The 7,420-nt window shown below is 44.6% G+C and overlaps 1 pseudogene; it reads left to right on the forward strand.

Annotated features, from left to right (window-relative positions):
• The first annotated feature begins 267 nt into the window (after nt 1-267).
• Nucleotides 268-792, forward strand: LOC147722768 (pancreatic progenitor cell differentiation and proliferation factor B pseudogene; annotated as a pseudogene).
• Nucleotides 793-7,420: the final 6,628 nt, after the last annotated feature.

The raw sequence follows: 7,420 nt of genomic DNA on the forward strand, positions 1-7,420 counted from the left end.
TAACTTTACTGGAAATAAAGATGGTTTAGATTTTTTTACAATCCCCAGGGGAACAGACAGATGGAAAGAATGAACATATTGATTAAAGGGAGCATGGAATAATTTAGGGTTGCATTTTGAGAGTATGTTGAAGGAAACACTGTGGTCACACCACACGACAATCAATTCTTCCTTGGGTGAATACCCTTTTAAATTGATGAGAGGCAGGTCACCTCTAGGGTGGTTGAATACGATTAAGTATGAGGAAATTAACAACCAGTGAAGCTGAGCTTACTCTTGTGGCAGTGGAGTATACTCCCAGCATCTCCTTTACAAATGGGCCCTGTTGCCTAGCGTTTGCTCTCCAGAGCCTAGTGCCAACTGAAGTCGCTGCTGCAGGGTGCCAAGAAGAAACAACACACACCATCTGGCCTTAAGAAACATCCTAGTAACTTTTAAGAACAGCAAGTAAAATGGCATCCATCCCATCCAGCGGCTCGCTCGTTGCAACCCACGACTACTACAGAAGACGTCTGGGCTCTGCTTCCAGTAACAGCTCCTGTGGTAGTGTTGAGTACTCTGGGGAAGTTGTCCCTCACCACCCAGGTTTCCCAAAGCAGATCCTGGTCTTTGGTGGGCTAGCCTTTTTTCGGAAAACCAACCCATCTGGCCATGACAACTGTGTCGGAGACCCCAGAGAATTCAGGAACATTACGGGTGACCAATGGCGTGATCATGTGTGGTCTGGTTCAAGAGGTGATGAGGAAGCCCCACACGAGCAAGCCCAGCAAACCATCCGGGCCCCCGGCGTGAACGGGTCCTGGCATATGTCCATGCCGGTGCCTTGTTGCCTGCTTCCAAAAAGAACGCTAGGAGACAGCGCCCATTGTCTATTCCCTCACCTTCTTCCATTCCCCTCCCCACCCGCTCCCGCCCCAAACCCATCCCTTTTGTCCTATTTTCATGGTTGCTGACATGTAGAAGTAGTTTTCATCATAATGAAAAACCTCACCGTTATTTGTTTTTTTACCATTTTAAATAACTTGAACAATTATGTTTTTTTCTACTCTGGCCTATGTGGCCTTGTGCTTTATACTTGTTGAAAACTAATGAAAATGTAAGCAGCAAAAAAAAAAAAAGTATGTGAAAATTGAATGCAGTCCAGGGGCTTGTATGTACTTTGTCAGAAGAGTTAAAAATTGTTTAGGAAAAGGTTAAGTATTGTTTAGTGTGTGGGGGTTATCTAAATTTAAAGGACCTTTTATTGATGCTGATTAGCTATTAAAGAAAATAACCGTAGGACTTTTCCCCAGACGAAAACAGTGGATGCCATATGAAAGCTACCCATATTAAAACCTTATAAACCATAATATTATTGTCACAGTTGCAGCTGACATACAGGGTCACCAATTTATTGGTCTGCCATAGTTTGAATGGTGTAGCATAAGTTGTGTGGGGGTCGTTGAGTTGTATCACTCTGGGCCCAGAATGGATGGCCAGAGTTCTAAGAGACATGCATGGCATCTCCCCAATGCAAATTGTTCAGTGTACCTTTCCAGGTCTCTCATTGGGTTTTAATGAAGTCATGTGAGGGTGTGAGTGCATGACAAGAGATTTGTAGACCATCAAAATTCCACAAAGGACCTTTCAAAAGGCATTTTATAAATAATATGTTATGTTTTATAGATTTGTATAGTGCCTCAATCACCCGAGTGGCTATCCCCGCACTTGGACAGGTGTCAGGGTGTGTGATTTCCAAAGTGCTTAGACAAAGAATCAGGTTTTCAGCTTCTTGCAGAACTCAAGAAGTGAAGAGGTGGCTATGATGTGTTGATGGAGGGGGTTCCCTGTCTTGGGTGCAATACGGGAGAATGAGAGACATCCAGTTTTGCTTTTGTGGGTGCATGAAATGTGTATGAGTGAGAGCGAGGGAGCGAATAGGTGTCTGGTGGGTTGGTGCAAGCGAATGTGGCTGTTCAGGTATTCTGGTCTTGTGTTGTGCAGGGCTTTTTCTGTGTGCATGAGATTATTGAATTGCCTGAGCTTGTGAATGGAAGCCAGTGAAGCTTCCTGAGGTGTGGAGTGGTGTGGGTGCAGCGTGGGAGGTTGAGTATAAGTCTTACAGCAGTGTTCAGGATGGTCTGGAGTCTGTGTGGGAGTGGTTTGAGAATCTGGCATAGGGAGTGTTGCTATATCCAGCCCAAGACCGGACTGGCTGTACCTGGCATCAATTATTTAACCAGGAGTTTGGATGCATGGGGGGCACTTTTTTTTACAGAGGGCTGGTTATGTAGCATTGCAGCAGTTTTAATAGCACTGCAAGAATTAGCACGGAGAGTTATTATGCCTGCTGCAAAGAGCATATACTATGCAGATCACAGAACAGTATTTTATGGGCATAGCTTAGTGGGTTACTGCTTTTGTAACAGAGACCCTTTTGTTACTGTGCAGTTCATAAGTTACAATCATGATATAGGTTACAAAGTTATGTTTCTGTGTCCTAGTCTTTCATTATCCTAATTTTCCTAAAAAGGGTTTGTTTGGTTAGAAATAAATTCTTATTAGTAAAGTCAACCCTAACCACTGTGTTATGTTCTGAATTCCAAGTGTGTGGAATTCCTTCAGAATCCTCCAGGGTTCTGAAGGAAGTCCTGCTGAGTGATCTAGTGGCCCACTTAGATTGCCATGGAGATGTCAGGTGCCAATGAGGGGTTGGGCCAGATCTCTGTGATGAAGAGGATGTCAGGTGCGTTGCACCTCAGCAGGACCCATATTTCAATTGTGTGTTTGCTAAGTGATCATGAGTTGAGAAGCATGATTGTGAGTATGCGTTGACATGAAGGTTTTCCCTGGTGAATGGTGTAGGGTGGGGGCAGGTATTGGTGGCGCTTGTGTGGCATGTGTGTTGGGAAGGGATGTTGAGGGGTTTGCTAGTATTTGCATGGGTGGCTGCTGGAGAACCATCAGTAGGTGTCGGTTAAAGGCCCTAATGTGGTGTGAGGCGTGGTGCAGCAGCAGTTGGAGATCGGTATCCAGGGTTTAGCTACCTACGGAGTGCTGTGGAGTCTTGCTTGCTGGTGCTGAGCCTGGTCCAGTCCTCGACGGATACAGACTGGCTTGCTTTAGGCATGGCTTTGGTACGCCAACACAGTACGAGCTATGCATCTGTGTTGCAGTAGCCATTAAGTAGGTCCTGGGATAGAGGAAGAGTGCAGATCTCCATGATGTCATTTTGTGTAAGGATGGGTGATGGGATATGAATTCTTCTTATCTAGCCCTACTTAATGTTTGCAGAACTCATTGACACTGTCAATGACATACAATGCTTTATTTTTTACCCCAAAAATGCAAATGTAAACCTTCATAACTACTAGAACCATACTGGTCAGTTATGAAACTTTAAACATACTCGAGATGTGCCCCATGTAGCCAGTTCTACTCTTCTCCCCACCGGGAAACTATTTTGCACATTACTGCAGTGATTGGTTTACAACCGCTGCAAGCAAACCCTTACCACCTCCTCTCGTCACCAGGCCAGTGACTTCTAACATAAACATGGCATTTTTCAAAGTAATGATCATTACATTAAAAAATACCTATCCCTCATGTTGATTACTTCTCCTGAACCTTCGTCCATTAAGTCTCCACTTACAGCTTAAGTTTGACTAGTTGAATGTCCTTGCAGCCCATCCAGTGCCCTACAGAGGTTCCCCTCCTGCCACTACTGAGCCCTTCAATTGGAAATCACTCCTCACTGACCAATGGGATAACTCCTGACTTCAGCTTTATAAAGGCTGCATTGAAAACACACCACCTCCCACTAGAATACAAGGGATACAATCTCCTGACTTTCCCTCACCACCTCTACGAACCCTTTCTTGTAATCAAATTCATCACTGTAAATATGTAAAAGATAGTACTACGTGCTCTTATATTTTTGTCTCAGGCTACCAACCAGCAAAGATCTACCCTCTGCCCATGTGTGTCATCACAGTATGACACTAGTCTGCATATTGCTATTTCTGTTCCTTTCTGTTTCTGTTTACAATGCTCTTGTGGCGCAAATAAACAAAAGTACTAATTTAAATCACTAGCATCAACAGGAAAAACAAGAAGGAAAAAATTGACGTTTTCTGCATTAGTAATTAATTGGAAGTCTGTGTTTTTCAGAACTATCTATAATGGGAGGGGAGGAGGTTAAAGTAGGGCAGTTAGAGGTAAAAGTAGTTTAAAACTGTTGCATCTTTTAATTGTGTTTGATAAGCAATTACGTCAATTAAACGTGTTTTATCAGGTATTGGTCACTTGTTAAATATGTATCTCAGTTTCAAGAGCCTGCCTAATGGATCTCACAAGCCCTCATTCGAACCAGAACAGTGTGTGCTGCAAAAAGCTCTACCATATTGAGAACTTTAAATCATATGTAATACAAAGTTCTTAAATAGGTGCACAGTTCCTGTCTGTAATTCCTTAACAAGGGCAGTCATTACAAAAAAGGGCTCATGTTTAAACAGTGAGTGTGGTATTTGATTGCGGAGTGCACAAAAGTTTACTGGCTAATGCTTGATAATTGTTTGCATTTTAAAGACATGTTTTTTTTTTTATTTATGCAGTGCGCATTGAGGCAAAGGGGGCAACCAGCACTGTTTCACTGTTTCACTGTTTCATAGCTGAGGTAATATCACGCACCATTTACATGGTGCGTTTCACAATAAACATCACTGTCTTAACATTATCAATGCCGAGACATGGTTAGGACCCGTATGCTGCAACCATTGCAGAACTCTTCTCACTCCGGAAAAACAGTTACCTAACATGAATAACGCAACCTCGCTTCAAGGAGCCTTGATCAATGCGAGGTCCATTTGCAAAAATGGGGAGCACATTCATGACCTCATTACGGAGAACGACATTGACATGCTCTTCATAACCAAAACATGGCTGAAACCATGGTGCAACCCGATCATAGCCCAAACTGTCCCCCAAGGATACCTCATTCAGAGGATCGACAGACAAGAACTCAGAGGTGGCGGCCTAGCCATCATCCATCGAGATTCACTGAAATGTACTACCATTGAACTCTCAGACGTAAAAGGGGCAGAAAGCATGGGTTTCTGCATCCAACTAAATGAGGAAAATACCTTCGCGGGAGCCCTCATCTGCCGCCCCCCAGGACCCCAAAACGGCTTCTTCGAAAGTTTCGAAGATGCTCTCAGCACTTTCACCTTAAAATACGCAAACTTTACAGTTTTGGGTGACCTAAATTTCCACCTAGACAAACCCAACGACCCCAATACCATATGGCTCAACGACTTAACAAATATCCTAGGACTGGAAATACTGACCAAAATGCCCACGCACAAAGCAGGCCATATACTAGACTGCATTTGCACCAATACCAAAACCCTAACTGTCGAAAACCCGCTGATCCAAACATGGACCGACCACTGACTAATCCCTTTCAATCTAACCACCAACAAGAAAATGTTTAAAACCGCCAACCTAAAAATCGAAGTCCCGATGCAAAAAGACTGGAAAAAGCTTGCCAGCTCACCAAATCTCCTGCTCACCGCAGAGAAATCTAAACCATCGCTATCTGGAGACACAGAATCCGACTACAAAATATTTTGCAATTGGATCTCAGAGTGCTGTGGTCCGGCCAACTCAGAGAAAGTAAGAAAAAAGCAGAATAGAAAATCTGCACCCTGGTTCTCCCCCGAGCTAAAAGCCAAATGTACAGAGATCAGAGCTCTCGAAAAGAAATGGCGCCAAAACTATGATCCAAAGGAAGCTCTTGCCTATAAAATCGCTAGGAAACTATATCACTCTATGATAAAAAACGCCAAAAAAGACCATTTTCTTCAAAGAATTAATCGGTCCAACAATAATCAGAAACAGATCTTTAAAATTGTTGACGAGTTTATGAACCCCAGAATCCTCAGGCAAGAAATACCACCCTCACTGGCTCTCTGTAACGACATAGCTGACTATTTCGAACAGAAAATACTTAAACTCACCACAGACTTCCCTGACCCTCCTGAACCCTCCCCCTACGACGCAACGCGACCAATCGACAACAAACCCCAGCTGAAAAATTTTACTCACATCAGTCTCGACGAATCCCGACAAGCAATCCTCTCCAGTAAATCAGGCTCCCCGTTTGACCCATGCCCCCCAATGCTGCTCCACACTCTGGTGGATACGGTAAATCCAGCCATAAATTCCATCATAAACTCCTCTTTGGCCACTGCATCCATTCCGGCTGAATGGAAGCTCGCTGCAGTTAAACCTCTGCAGAAAAAGCCCCTACCTGACCCCACTACGCTCTCCAACCTTCGCCCCATCTCGTTGCTCCCACTACTGTTCAAACTGACCGAAGCTGCAGTAAATAAACAGTTGACTAAACATCTAGAGGAAAACCACCTATTTCATCCTAACCAGGCTGGTTTTAGGGCCAAACACTCCACGGAGTCAGCCCTCCTACATACTGTAGAGACCCTCAAGATGGCACTGGACCAAGGGAAAAAGGCCGTCCTGATCCTGCTCGACCTGTCGGCGGCCTTTGACACGGTCTCACACCCCGTGTTGATAGGCCGCCTGACAGAGTCAGGGCTAGCAGGAACCGCCCTCGAATGGCTGAAAAACTTCCTAAGCCAAAGGAGACAAGTCACCATGCTAGGAAACTACTGCTCGGATGAAAAAACCATAAAAACAGGGGTACCACAAGGCTCAAGCCTGAGCCCGGTTTTGTTCAACCTTTATATGACCCCCCTGATTGAACTCATCACATCCTTTAACATCAGCACGATATCTTACGCTGACGACACCCAGCTCATCCTAGTATTGGATAACAACTCTTCCAAAGCGGAGGAAAATTTAAGAAACTGTCTGACGGCAACCTTTGAATGGATGCGAACGAACCATCTCAAATGAAATTCAGGTAAAACTGAAATCCTCCCTTTCTGCCAAAACAACCTTTTTTCCCCCACCAATTGGTGGCCCCAAGATGCTGAAATCCCACCAAACACCATCACGTCGGCCCGCAACCTTGGGATAAGGTTTGATGAAGCCTTATCCTTTAAGCAACAAGCAGGTACAGTGGCAGGGTCCTGCTTCAATATCATCAAAGGCCTTAGAAGGTTCTTCCCCTAACAGCTAGAAAGACTGTGGCAGTAGCCCTCATCTCATCCCGCCTAGACTACTGCAATAGCATCTATGCAGGCTCAAACAGAGCTGTTCTGCACAAGTTGCAGATGGTTCAAAACGCCGCCGCCCGCCTGGTGCTAAGACTACCCAGGAAATCATCTGCCTCAAAAGCACTCAAAACCCTGCACTGGTTACCCATCCACAAAAGAGTGCTATTTAAAATCCTGCTCATTAGGTTCAGAGCCTACCACCAGTCGGGACCGACATACCTGTCCCAAAGGTTTGGAAGATACAC

The sequence above is a fragment of the Lissotriton vulgaris genome, chromosome 4_1 (assembly GCF_964263255.1).
Source record: "Lissotriton vulgaris chromosome 4_1, aLisVul1.2, whole genome shotgun sequence".
Lineage (NCBI taxonomy): Eukaryota > Metazoa > Chordata > Amphibia > Caudata > Salamandridae > Lissotriton > Lissotriton vulgaris.